This window comes from Populus nigra, chromosome 9 (genome assembly GCF_951802175.1).
Source record: "Populus nigra chromosome 9, ddPopNigr1.1, whole genome shotgun sequence".
Lineage (NCBI taxonomy): Eukaryota > Viridiplantae > Streptophyta > Magnoliopsida > Malpighiales > Salicaceae > Populus > Populus nigra.
The window spans coordinates 7,939,470-7,954,022 of record NC_084860.1 but is presented as its reverse complement, the minus strand read 5'-3'; the positions used below and the strand labels follow the sequence as shown (position 1 = coordinate 7,954,022).

Sequence of the window (14,553 nt, the reverse complement as noted above, 5' to 3'; positions counted from 1 at the left end):
ACAACATAAATCTAGATTAACCATTTAACAAGCAAAGTATTAATATTGAATAACATAACAAATACAAAACATGATAGTATCAAATATTAAGGTCCATGTTGAGTTTATATTATACTTATTCTTACACCATTAGTGTACCCTTTTCACCTTGACATGATAAACTTAACTAAATATGATTAAGAAGAGAAACATAAATAAATAAGATAAGAACATAGTTATGATGAAAAATATAAACAAGAGATTAATAAGAGCAAAACTTAAACATTACAAAAATAAAAAGAAAGAGAGCAAGAGCATGATCTTGATCTGAAAACCAAGATGCCTAAATGCATGGCAAATGCCTCCTTTTATAGGCCAAAATTTGAAATTTTGATTTGATGACTAATTGTTGAGTGGCTGGTCGTATCTTGACTTAGTGACAATCCTTATCTTCTTGTGTGAATAAAACATCATTGATAATGTTAGAATTTGAACAGACTTAAATTATGGAAGTTCTAGGAAATTGTCGCAACTTTGTAGGAAGAAACAATTGAGGTCATTTGGACTTCTAGAACTCGAGATATGGGCTGAACACTAAACAGTGTCTAGGTTGCAGGACAGATTTAGACTTCTCCGTTGTTGCTACAATTTGAACTTGAAAATGGCCTTTTTAAATCTTGGACTCCCATGAACGGTTTAGGCCTATGTCTTAGCTTTCCATCCATATAGAGCAGACCTAAATCCAAGAACTATAGCTCCATTTATGACCCAATGACTGAGCAGTGTTCTAGTTTGGACTGAACCAACATCTCTTTTCTAAGTTTGAACCTCTCTTTGTCCTTTCAATTTCAGTACTTAAACTCATCAATCAATCCTTTCATTTATGTGATGAGCCTGCATTTAAGATGAACATTTACCATAATTTAAAGGTATCTTATAGTATCAGACTTGTTATTATAAAACATGCTTTAATTAAAGAGTTATTGATACTTCAAGTGAAAAATGATGATATAAAACCTTGATAAAAATACACTTTTAAGTACTAATCAGACCACTACTACTATATCTTTCAATCTTCTTTTCATTCATATTTATTTGATTCGCCCTTTTTGCTTACTTTAATGAGGCATCTGATGCAACCATATTATTCGATAGTTTCACCCATATTTAACTAGTGTTTTGCCTATGTTTTATATATAAAATGCCTTGATATTATTTATTTTATATTTTGAAGGTACTTTTGGATGAAAGATGCAAAAAGAAGTAAATTGGAGGTAATTGGCATGTTAGACCTTCAGTCGATATTTTATGTAGAGCATGAGCTCTAGAGGTTGAAATGAAGTGATTATAGTGGCATTAAAAAGCTAACATCCATACCTTTCTTATAACATCCCCCATTTCTGGGATAAAACCACAATCTCATGTCAATAGAAAAACATAGTTAAATTTTTTTTTTTATATATATATATATATACATATTCCTGGTCTTCGTGTTAACATCTACCAGAAATTTCGACGGAGTCCCCCCTATACCGGAAGGTCCCAAATTACTGACATGTAACATGTTTACACTTCTAACAGTTCACATCTCATAACTTAATTTCCGACCCAATCAACCTGGGTTTCAATTCCACAATTATACTCACACCTATCAACCATAATATTTATGATATGCATGATATAACAAAAATATCATTGTGGATGGATAATTTAAATAAATATAAATTCATAGACATGAAATATGGTTATATAAACTACAACGTTAAATTCATCCAATCAAGTTTAAACATTTATTATACAAATTAAGTTATACAACCATTTTCATGTTTACCAAAATACAAGGGTATACTCCCTAGAACCTAGACTTCAAAAAGGGAACATAAGCTAGGATCTACTCCTGTCGTGCATGCGATGATCCTGAAACAAAATACATATTATTGCAAGGTTAATATTTCCATAAATATAACAATATAAATATCTAATAATTTCAACAGGGTAACATGCATTCATATTTCATTTACTTCTCCCTTCTAGTTTTTTTTTTTATTTAAAATCTCTTCCTTATTCAAACTATTAATAATCGTTCCCTCTACCACTATCAACCTTCATTCCAGACCTTATAAGATCAACGTGGTTACTTTTGCTTATCACATTACCGATACCAATTTCATTGGTATCGTCATCACCACCCCATAGGAGTCGATATAAGGCGATCCCTTTACCCGGAATCCTAACATACACTAAATGTATGTTGGCCATTCCATGGTGATCCCCTTACCCGGGATCCTAACATACACTGAATGTATATTAGCCAATACGTGGAGATCCCCTTACCCGGGATCCTAACATACACTAAATGTATGTTAGTCCATTCGTGACGATCCCCTTACCCGGGATCCTAACATACACTAAATGTATACTAGCCAATACAGGGTGATCCCCTTACCCGGGATCCTAACATACACTTAATGTATGCTAGACAATACATGGTGATCCCCTTACCCGGGATCCTAACATACACTCAATGTATGCTAGTTTATGCCTCAAATCACACTTCTCATATTTTCCTTTTTCAGTGATAATTTCATTACTTGGCAATTTACATAACAACTTTTCACTTTGAATACACATAAATTCAGTAATTCACATTTCACATCAAAATATATTAAATCATGGAATTTAACTAGGAAGCATAGGTGTGAATCACCTACCTGCAATAGAAGCTCTACCTGCAATATATTTAATCAAAATATATTAAATCATTTCTCATTTCACTCATTATTACTGTCGTTCTTTGTCCAATCCTAGTTATCATTCCTTTCTTTATATTTGGACTTTCACTGTCCAACTGTTACTGCTTCGTTTTGAACTGTTACTGTCTGAGCTCTCCTCAAATTTTTAACTATATCTAGAGTTATAGAACTCCGATTCAAGTGAACTTTGTGGCATTGGAAAGGTAAGACATGAGGCTACAAGTTCTATGTTTTGGGAAGAACCCAGTTCTGCCTCTAAGGTAGTTAAAATTGCTCATTAACAAACATTTGGACTGTTACTGTTCAACTGTTACTGTCCATTTTTGAACTGTTACTGTCTGACCTCTCCTCAGATTTCTAGCTATATGTGGAGTTATAGAACTCCGATTCAAGTGAAATTTATGGCGTTGGAAAGGTAAGACATGAGGCTACAAGTTCTATGTTTTGGGAAGAACCCAGTTCTGCCTCTAAAGTAGTCAAAATCGCTCATTAACAAACGCTTGGACTGTTACTGTCTATTTTTTAACTGTTACTGTCTGACCTCTCCTCAAATTTTTAACTATATCTGAAGTTATAGAGCTCAAATCTATAATTTAACATCCAGGCATCAATTCATAATCAACTTTAAAACAACTCATAAGACCATGTTCAGAATATCTTACCCGATATGAATCAAGGTCTCGATCCCTCCTTTTCTTTCTAATGACCGCCGACCCTCCCCTCTTCTCTTCTTGTTCAATTTTTTTCTTGTTAATCCTTTGCCTACCAGTGTTTAATTATTTTTTTTTTACCTATAACCCTAAATCTTGGGTGGGTTCTTGAAATTTGGTGTTTGTCTCTTGATCTGTAAAAATAGATACCAAAACTCCTTCTCTTATTTCTTTACGATAGTTACAGATCTGTTTTTGGTAAGAAGAGTAGTATTTATGCTCTATAACTATTCTTATTTGCATTTAGACCCTATTTTCTTTAAATGTATTTGCTTTGCCCCCACTTCTTTTAAATTTAGTTTATTTTCTTTAATTTAATCCAGCCTTGATTTATCTCGGGATTTACAGTTATGGCCCCTAGTGTGGAGGTTAGTACAATGAATTAGGGAGAAGTTGTAATAGCTCAAAGTTTCTCATTAACTTGTGACACAATGATTAATCAAATGACATGAAAATGAGTGAATTGTTTTTTTTTTTTTGTATCATCTTACCTATCGATGCTTTGTGCAACCATGTTTATAGATCAAGCATATATGCATCGCCAGTTATTATAGCATGACACCCATATGATCACATAATCCCACATCTTACCACATAGAGTACATCAACAATACTTTCATTTTATTATGGCATCATGCATATTAGTTCACATCCCTGGTTTTAGAAAGTCATCATTACAAGTCTTTATAGAAGTGACGATAGACAAATCTATGATTGTTACATTTTTTTTTTTGCACAAAATGCATATCACCCTAAACATGTGATTACAGAGTTTATATCAAAACATGTGGAACCGTGGAATGAAGTTCCTACGCACCTTGGTTATGTGACGTTCCTGTTACAGTTCAAATGCATCATAAAAAATAAGGATGATCTTTAATATAATAATAATAATAATAATGAATAGAAGAATATGATTGCAAATTTCACTATTAACTTAGGTAAGTAAATTCTTTTCATTAACTTCATATAATCAATCACTATGATTTCGTTGAACTATGTTAATCTTATTTGCACATTCCATTCACTCAATTTGGGTTTTAGAGACCAAAGTTAACTCCCCAGTCTCCTTTGGTCCATAAGCCTGAGTCTCATTACCCAAATGTAATTCTGTCATTTGATCCTAATCATCCAATAAATACACCATCAGTCGAGGCTAATTACTCTATTCAACCCCGATCATCTCTTACAAATACCATTAGCCGAAGCTAGTCATATTATTCAATCTCAGTCATCCATTATGGATACCATTAGTTGAAGCTAATCGCATTATTCAATCTCGATCATCCATTACAGATACTATTAGTCGAAGCTAATCACATTATTCTATCTCGGTCATCCATTACGGATACCATTAGCCATAGTTAATCACATTATTCCAAATCCAGTCATCTATTATAAATACCATTAGCCATAGCTAATCACAATATTCAATCCCGGTCATCCATTATGGATACCATTAACAAAGCTAATCAAATTATTCAATTAGCTATTTCATGAGCAATTTCCAGTAATCATAACTGAATAGCAATAATTTTGTATAAAATTCATTACAAGGATCCAATATAATTACAAAAGAGGGTGAAGACCACTTAACTGCTCCTTTTGTAGGGTGTCCTCATGTCGAAGATCCGATCCTGATCGCACCTCCTGATACACCAAATGCTCATATTCAAGCATTTCTCATATCATATAATCATATAATGAAAGTCATCATATCACAAGTATGCTCACAACAACATGTTATAATCACACATTCATTCACTTGGTTCATAATCATGCAAGTTTATCAAGCACATAAACAAAATCAAAGCATTAACATAGCATAATTTTTGTTTCAGCCCAAACATAAACTACTTATTATTATTCATGTTGATAAAATAAGTGCTAAAAAAATAGATAGTTTTTTAAAACAAAACCTCGAGGTTTTACTAGAGCCTTTTGCTTTGAAGCCCACAAAAATAAAAAGTCACCTCATCATGTATCTTAACCAATTCCAATCTCGCTAGTATAGAAGATCAAATTATCCTTTTTCCTAAAGATTAAACCCCCTGGGAATTATAAGAAATTCAAAAAAATTTTGTTTTAAGCTTATATCGAATAAATTTTTGTCTTGAAAAATGCAAAAATTCATTTGAGCCATGGAGATCTTAATTTTGAGCTAATGCTTCCTCTCAAACTTTATTTTATCAATTCTCAACCAAAAATGCATAAAAGATACACCTTAGTTTGGAATGACATGTCATGGGTTACAATTAAAGAAACACTTTCAAATATACATCTTATAATTTCTTTACAATAATTAGACTTGATTGGACATGATCCTTGAAATTTGCGAGTTAATTCCAAAGCAACAAAGAGATTTTCAAACAAAAAAAGTCATTGGCCGAGTTTGCAAAGACCTTGACAGAAATGACATTGACACTTGTTATCATAGAAGGATGGCTATGCTAAATAATAATTGTTCTCACATGAAAGGATCAATTTGTGGCAATTTGTAACAATTATTGATAATAGATGATTTGATAAGCTCCTTCAGATAAGTGAGAAAAATGTAGTGTTCTTTCTCCATCAAAATCAAAATGAGTGGGAAATGGTGCAAGAATATCATAAATTGTGGGGTATGTTATGATGTCGTGGTCACATAAATTAATTACTCTAGCTTAAATAAACAAGATAGTATAGAGCAAGGACAAGGTCGATCCCATGAGGAAGGTTTAGTCAGGTTTAGTCGATCACACGGGGGGTTGAAGTTATCTCGGCTATGCTATGGTAAACAGAATAAAACAATCAAGCTAACTTCAAGAAATCAAAAATTTATCAAGAGAACAACTATTGATCTCAAGTAAACATCTACCTATGGAAATCAGAACTGATCATTGAAACGAAATGTCAATTTATATTTTGAATATTTATGTTTTCTTAAAATTAGTTAGTTAATCGATCTGTAGTGTAACTAACCCTAACCATTAGGCAACCACAATGTTCACACTATTAATTTAATTCAATGGTAGCCTTAAGAACTAAACAACATAATTATCTGCAATTTATGTTTGATTTGATCGAATATTTTCCGTAAGATTAATAACATAGATCAGCCACAATTATTAAACTTAGTTGCTTTACAAGTTTATATATCATTACTCTGGTTTTGATAGCAAACTTTGCAATAGATTGATTAGAATAATAACTTAGAGTTCGCTCTAGCAATTAAACTAAACAATCATATGAAATAAGCCTAGAAAAATAAACATACTCATACTCATCATATAAACAGAAAAAAAGGTAAAATAGATCTGAAATCCAAAGGTTTATATGTCCTTGCAACAAAAAATAATAATTTAACCTTGCATGTCTATTGAGAAACTAATCAAGAGAAAAGATGAATAGATGATTTCTAGTATAGGATGAAAGAGTGGGGTTTTTTTCTTCTCTTCTGGCCTCCCCTCTCTTCCTTTCTCTCTTTCTTTTTATTTGATAGCAAACTTTGATCCCTACTTCTCTAAAAATATAGTCCTTTTCTAAGTTGATAATTTATATTTAAGTAATGCAATAACTATTTTTCTAAAAAAGAAGAAATAGCCTTGCATAAAATCTTCAAACTTTGACTTTGAACTTAGAGGAGTTAAATTACCAAAATAGAGACTTGGATGTCGGTTTGGATACTTGAAAGTAAATTGGACTTGTTTCTTTACAAAACTTATCTACTGACAGAAATTATAAGTTGTCTAAGAAAAATTATATCTCTGTCATATAAGCTCCTTTTCTATTGCAATTGGTAGACTGATAGGTCTTCTAGTCAGGAATCCAAAAAAAATAAGTTTGCATTAAATAGATCTCTTTAACTCAAGATATTCAAGTCGGAATGGCCAAAGGTCAACATTAGCAGAATGCAAGATCTCTCTTTGAAGGTTGCGATTTCCATGCTCTTTCTCTTTTTATTTTTTTTACCATATATATATAGAAAGGTATGGATGTTAGCTTTCTAATTCCACTGGAATCACTTCATTTCGACCTTTAGAGCTCAAGCTCTGCACAAAACATCAATTAGAGGTCAAATCTACCTTTAAAACATAAAACAAAGAATATCAATACATTTTATATATAAAACATATGCAAAATACAAAGTAAATATGGGTAAAACTATCAAATAATATGGATGCATCATAGCATCGTCTAATTAAGAGGGAACTTCATGGCTAAAAAAGTTTGTCACTTCTCAAAGAATGGTTAACTGAGCAAAGCATCATTTATTGTCTAAAAATCCAGGTTGTACAACAAAGAGGCAATCATACACATCATCCATATGAGTAAAACCCATGTGGAGTAAAGAGTTAAAAGACCAAGAGAACTCATCTAAAAAATTACAAACCTTAACCATCAAGCAATAAAGAGATGCCAATAAGGGTGACTATATTTTAAAACAGGTAAAATAAATGCATAAACATCATAAAAATATTTTCAGGAACCTCTTAAGGAATGTTCCTCAAAAGCAGCTGACACAACTAAAAGATTGATGTCTTCTCCCAAGTGCAGGGGTGTCAAAGTAATAAATAACCCGGCAAGACCGGGGTCGAACCATAGGGAGGTTAATTGTATAAATTATAAATAATAATAGTAACAACAACAACAACAATAATAATAGTAATAGTAATAATATAATAATAATAGTAATAGAGAAGAAGAAGAAGAAGAAGAAGTTGATGAGAAATTTGAGATGGAAGATCAATGTGAGGATTAAACAATGATAAAAACAAATGTCAAGGTTAGAGGATCCACTAATGGTATTTCAAATAAGTATAGTATAAACTCTTATTATTCAACTGGAAACCACACACAAATGAGGTTCCAATTGGATTTTAAATTATTAACATGATTACATTAATTATCTTATTTGAATAATGCTAATAGTTGTAAATGTTGTCAGGCATTCATGATTATAACTTATGTTAACAACAAATCAAGTTCCTTTCATAGCACAGGTGTCGGTTATACCATACGGTTTGAGCTATGAAAGTGCCAAGTATTTGTTATACCAATGGTTATATAACATAAATCTAGATTAACCATTTAACAAGCAAAGTATTAAGAGTGAACAAGATAACAAATACAAACATGTTAGTATCAAACATTAAGGTCCATGTTGAGTTTATACTATACTTATTCTTACACCATTAGTGTAACCTTTTCACCTTGACATAATAAACTTAGCTAAACATAATGAAAAAGAGAAACATAAATAAACAAGATATGAACATAAATAAGATATAAGTTAACTAAGTAAAGAAAAGGAAATGAAAAGCATAAATAAGATATTAATATAAACAAAACTTAAGCATTACAAAAATATAAAGAGAGGAAGCAAGAGCATGATCTTGATCTGAAAACCAAGATGCCTAAATGCATGACAAATACCTCCTTTTATAGGCCAAAATTTAGAACTATTGACTTGATGACTAATTGTTGAGTGGGTGGCCACATCTTGACTTGGTGACAATCCTTATCTTCTTGTCTGAACAAAACATCATTGATAACATCAGAATTTAAATAGACTTAAATCATGAAAGTTCTCAGGCATTGTCTCAGATTTTCAGGAAAAAAATTGAGGTCATTTGGACTTCTAGAAATCGAGATATGGGCTTAACACTGAATAGTGTTTGGGTTGCAGGACAGATTCAGACTTTTCCGTTGTTGCTACAATTTGAACTTGAAAAAGGCCTTTTTAAATCTTGGACTCCCATGAAGGTTTTAGGCCTATTTCTTAGCTTTACATCTATATAAATCAGACCTAAATCCAAGATCTACAGCTCCAGATATGACCCGATGACCGAACAGTGTTCCAGTTTGGACTCAACCAACATCTCTTTTCTAAGCTTGCCCCACTCTTTGTCCTTTCAATTTTAGTACTTTTACTCATCAATCAATCCTTTCATTTATGTGCTAGGCCTACATTTAAGATGAAAATTTACCATAAATTAAAGGTATCTTATGTTATCAGACTTGTTATTATACAACATGTTTTAGTTAAGGGGTTATTGATATTTCAAGTGCAAAATGATAATATAAAACCTTGATAAAAATGCGTTTTTAAGTACTAATCACCCCTCCAACCAGCTTATTACTAGTCCCTAGTAATCAAAATGTTAAAATAGAAAAACAATTTGCAAATTCCACAAAGTAAGGCATTCATCATTCAACTTCCATTAATTTTTCCAGATAAACAAACTCTCATTAAATTTATATATCTGCTCAATACCTCTTAAATAAGATATTAATAAACCTTCCTTTTATGCTTAATATATTAACACATAGTTATGGGGCTTTACTTGGAAGAAAACAAAATTTGTTTTATAATGTTTAAGGTTAACTTCCTTAGGTTGGGATTATTATCTTTTTCTTCTTTTTTCCTCTTTTTTTTTCCTTTTTTTTTAATATATATACATATAACTTAAAACACAATGCATCTTTAACCCATGTAACGAGCTTTCGGCTAATGACTCCCAGACCAGTTGGTCTTAGGGCATTAGGTGTTGAGACACCCCTATGAGTTTAGTAACTCGAGTTGCCGATACTGATACGTAGATAGTGCAATGTTTGATTCCCTTAAGCTTTTCTCTTCAACCCATGTAACAAGTGTTGGGCCAATAGCTCCCAAGTCAGTTAACTTTAGGGTATTAGGTGTTAAAACACCCCTTCAGGCTTAATTGCTTAGGTTAGGGAGGCTACGAAACCAAACTTATCTATGTTTTTATTATCATTATTTTTTTTGTTTTTTTTGCAAATTATATACTATCACTTTCCCTTAGTTGTTACCTTTAACAAAAGAACATAAATAATGTAATAATCCATTGTGCAACCCACAATCATATATTAAAGTGTGTGTGTGAAAATGAAGGTTTAAGAATACTTGTTAAATGAGTATATGAGCAAAATCAAGTGATAACAATGCGAGAGTTTGTAAACCTGAATATTTCAAGAAGTATTCTGATAGACCTTGATAAGAATATTTACTAAGATGCGTCTCAAAAGTCAATAAAATTTCTCTTTACTCTGCCATCCTAATAACAGTTTTGTCAAATGGTTTTAATAATAGCATAAACAGTTAGTAAGTTAATTTTTTTTAATGTCAACTACTACCCCCCCTCAACCAGAATGAGACATTGTCCTCAATGTCATCAGGTAGAAAAATAGAGTATAAAAGACATCACCTGAAACAACAAACATTGACAAACCTGAAACACACTTAAACAAATATAAGAAATAAAAAAACAAAATAATATGCTATTAATAAAACTAAAAGACACAAGGATTCACAAACGAAGGCTCAAATCCAATCTAAGCTTTTTACAGCTTTTCTTAGTTGACCAATTTATGCAACTCATGGAGGAGTCAATTACAGGGATGAAAGATTGTAGTTGGTCAATCAATTGTTCAGCAGTAGCAGCAAAGATTATGATTTGTCATGCCAAAGATGTTAGAAATTCCTGTTCCATACCTTGATCAAGAAAAGACAACAAATTATCATAAAAACCATTAATATTTAACATATCTATGGGTTTATGGTGAATGTGCAGTTGGGTCTAAGAGGAAATATAAAAGATCTCTTCCAATGTGCTCAAACCACTTGGTAAAGCAATGAAGGCATCAACATGGATAAACATTGCATTCAGTCGATCAGACATTGTGGGGACCTATAGTTCCTCTCCAATTGTTTTGCCAATGATGTCCTCTTTTGCTAAAGCTTTAGGGACGACCCCCAAAACCTGACTACCTCCTAAAAATACAGCTATTAACACACCTGCCATTAACTCAAGGTTGCCTCCTCCATACATTAAATGAATCTTTCTCTTAGTTAGTACCTGACCAAGATGATTTGTTGATTCTAAAAACTCATTTTCTTTCCCAGGACTGGATCCACCGAAAACACAAATATTTCTTATGTGATGACTTAAGGAACCTGCCATTTCTAAACACTTATATATTTGCTGAATATATGGGTTGAGTAGAAATGAAGGGAAGTAATAGAAGATTTTATAAATGAGAAATTGAAAATGCAATCATATCACCTATATGTAAGCCAACTGGAGTCTCTCTCTCTCTCTATTTATTTATTTATTTTGAAAAAGCATGTGTATATACAGGTAGTTGTGATTGTGGCTCACATCTTCCCTTGGTTTTACTTCCAAAAACGGCTTAAACGCCCTATATGGGTCGGGGATAGGCTTCCCATCCAGTTTTCTTAAAAACTAGCAAACATGGTCTTTTTTAGACAGATTCCCAAGACTATGTCGAGCATGTTCTTTATGGAATTGTGGCCATAAATCATGAATTGCACGATGCACATCTCCATTATGATGCGTCTCAAGAGTCAATAGAAGATTATCTAAAGACCTTTTACTCAGGCCATCCTTAATGAATTATATTTTATCTTCACGGTTTACAGATATCATTCCTAAAGAACGATATGTTGCATTACAAGTCCATCTGGCACATCTGTGATAGACTTTCAGTCGTTTTGCATGACATTTCTTTGTAAAAGTGCTTTTACCTGTCCCAGGTATGTATGAAATGAAAGAATTAGAGGACTCACCTGATAATCGGACCTTTGATTCAATTAGCTAGCAAGTATGTTCAGGAATTCCATGATTCATTAACAACCTCAATCTTGCACACTTAGCACGGTAAATTTTTGCAATCGCATTTGAAGGCAAAGCGGGAAAATACTTTTTCAATTTTTCAAGAGTGGTGTTCATTTTCAAATGAGAATTGGAGAAGAGATTCAAAGATGGGAGAAAGAGCAACATTAAACAAATATATATACAGATATCGATTATTATGGAAAATTGAAAGAACCGACTTTAGTCACGGAGTACCATTATCCGTCATTTGATCGGGGTGAGAGAGACTAGCAACACAAGAGTCACACCAAAAAGAAACACATAAAAAATGCAAGAAAAACAAAATAATCAACCTTTATCTACAAGATCATTCAAACCAATTGATTCATTTTTACTAGAAAAATTATCAAAGTAAGCTTTCAAACGATGTCCATTTACCTTAAAAATATTGTCATTCTTTGGATTCTCAATATCAAAGGCTCCATAAGGATACACATGTTTCACAATAGATGGACCACTCCATCTTGATCTTAGCTTTCTAGGAAATAAATGGAGTCGAGAATTATAAAGTAAAACTTTTTAACCAGTATCAACTTTTTGACAATTTTCACAAGTTTTGCAGAATAAACGCATGTCCTTGAACATGGTGGGCCAATAAAATTCATTTTGTAAGATTTTTGCAGTCATCTTTTTTGACGAGAAATGACTCCCACATGCCTCAGAATAATAAAATTTAATGACACTACTTACCTCATGGTCAGGAATGCATCTTTAAAATATTTGATCAGGACAATATTTGAATAAATAAGGGTCATCCCAATAAAAGTTCTTCACTTCGTTCAAGAACGTTCTTTTGTCTTGGGTACTCTAATGAGCTAGCAATTGTCATGAAACAAGAAAATTAACAATATTAGCAAACCAAGGCATTGTAGAGATAGAAAATAAAGATTAATCAGGAAAGTAGTCATCGATTGGTGTGATGTCAGATCTCAAATCTGTTGTTAATCTTGACAAAAGATCCGCATCAACATTTTCGATGCCTTTTTCATCCATGATTTCTTCTAGAGAATAAATCATTTGCAAATTTTCAGATTTATCCAACTCAATTTTACTCAAAGTAGATTCAAGTTGATCATAAACTAATTCTTCAATAAAATCTACTTCTTGCAAATCATTTTCATCTCCAGGTTGCTTGCAAATATTGAACATATTCATCTCCAATGTCATGTTTCCAAATGATAGCTTCATCAGTCCATTCCTACAATTAATCAATGCATTAGAAGTTGCAAGAAACGGACGTCCTAAAATAACAGGAAATGAATTACATGCTTCAACAAGTTGTGTGTCCAAGATAATAAAATCCACAGGATAAATGAATTTATCGACTTGTACTAACACATCTTTAATTATTCCTCTAGGCACTTTGACAGATCTATCGGCAAGTAAAAGAGTTACAAAAGTTGGTTTTAACTCATTTAGATTGAGACTTTGAAAAACTAAGTATGGAAGTAGATTCACACTAGCTCCAAGATCAAGTAAAGCTCTTTCAATTTTATGTTCTCCAATAAAGCAAGAAATTGGAGGACAACCAGGGTCTTTATATTTCAAAGCATTATTATTCTAAAGAATGACACTTACTTGTTCGGTTGAAAATGCTTTCTTTTTCACATTACGTTTTCTCTTCACAATGCAAAGATCTTTTAAAAATTTAGCATAGAAAGGTACCTGTTTAATAGCATCCAACAAAGGTATATTAATCCTTACCTGTTTGAAAGTTTCAAGGATTTTAGAATTATGATTGACTTTCCTTTGTTTGGTCATGGCATGAGGAAATGGAAGTGTTGGCAGGGAATCAGTCTTTTCTTTGCAATGTTCAGATTCAACCCCTTCCTTACCCTCATAGATTTACTCATCATCATTCTCACAAGGTTCAAGAATGGGTTTTTCAATAACCTTACCACTGCGAAGAGTAGTGACTGATTTGACTTGATCCATGTGTTGGCTTTAAGAATTACTTGCATTTGGATTGTATTGCCCATTTGGATTTTGCTATGGTTGAGATGGAAACTTACCTTTCTCTTGAAAACTGAGAGCAGATGTCAATTTTGCAAGAGTATCTTTAAAATTTGTCATGCTTTGAGCAAGTTGAGTGTTGATTGTCTCCTGCTTTTCAATGAATGCATGCAATGCTTCCTCAAGATTTCTTTTAGGAGGTGGAACATAAGTAGGTGCATATCCATGAGAATTTTGGAAATTATGGTGCTTGAAACGGTGGCTGTGAAGTTTGTGCATTACTGTTTTCACTCTTCCAATTGAAATTTGGGTGATTTCTCCAACCAAGGTTGTATATTTGCGAGTATGGGTTATGATTGGGCCTTTGGAAACTGTTTAAAGCATGGGCTTGTTCATGGAGACATTCCTTAAAAGAAGGCAAAATTGGATAGTCATTAGTTAAATGTTCATTGGTTTCATATATTTGACACACAATGTCTT

The 14,553-nt window shown here is 32.5% G+C and overlaps 1 pseudogene; it reads right to left on the bottom strand.

Annotated features, from left to right (window-relative positions):
• Positions 1-14,193, bottom strand: part of LOC133702733 (uncharacterized) — a 148,720-nt pseudogene extending 134,527 nt beyond the window's left edge.
• Positions 14,194-14,553: the final 360 nt, after the last annotated feature.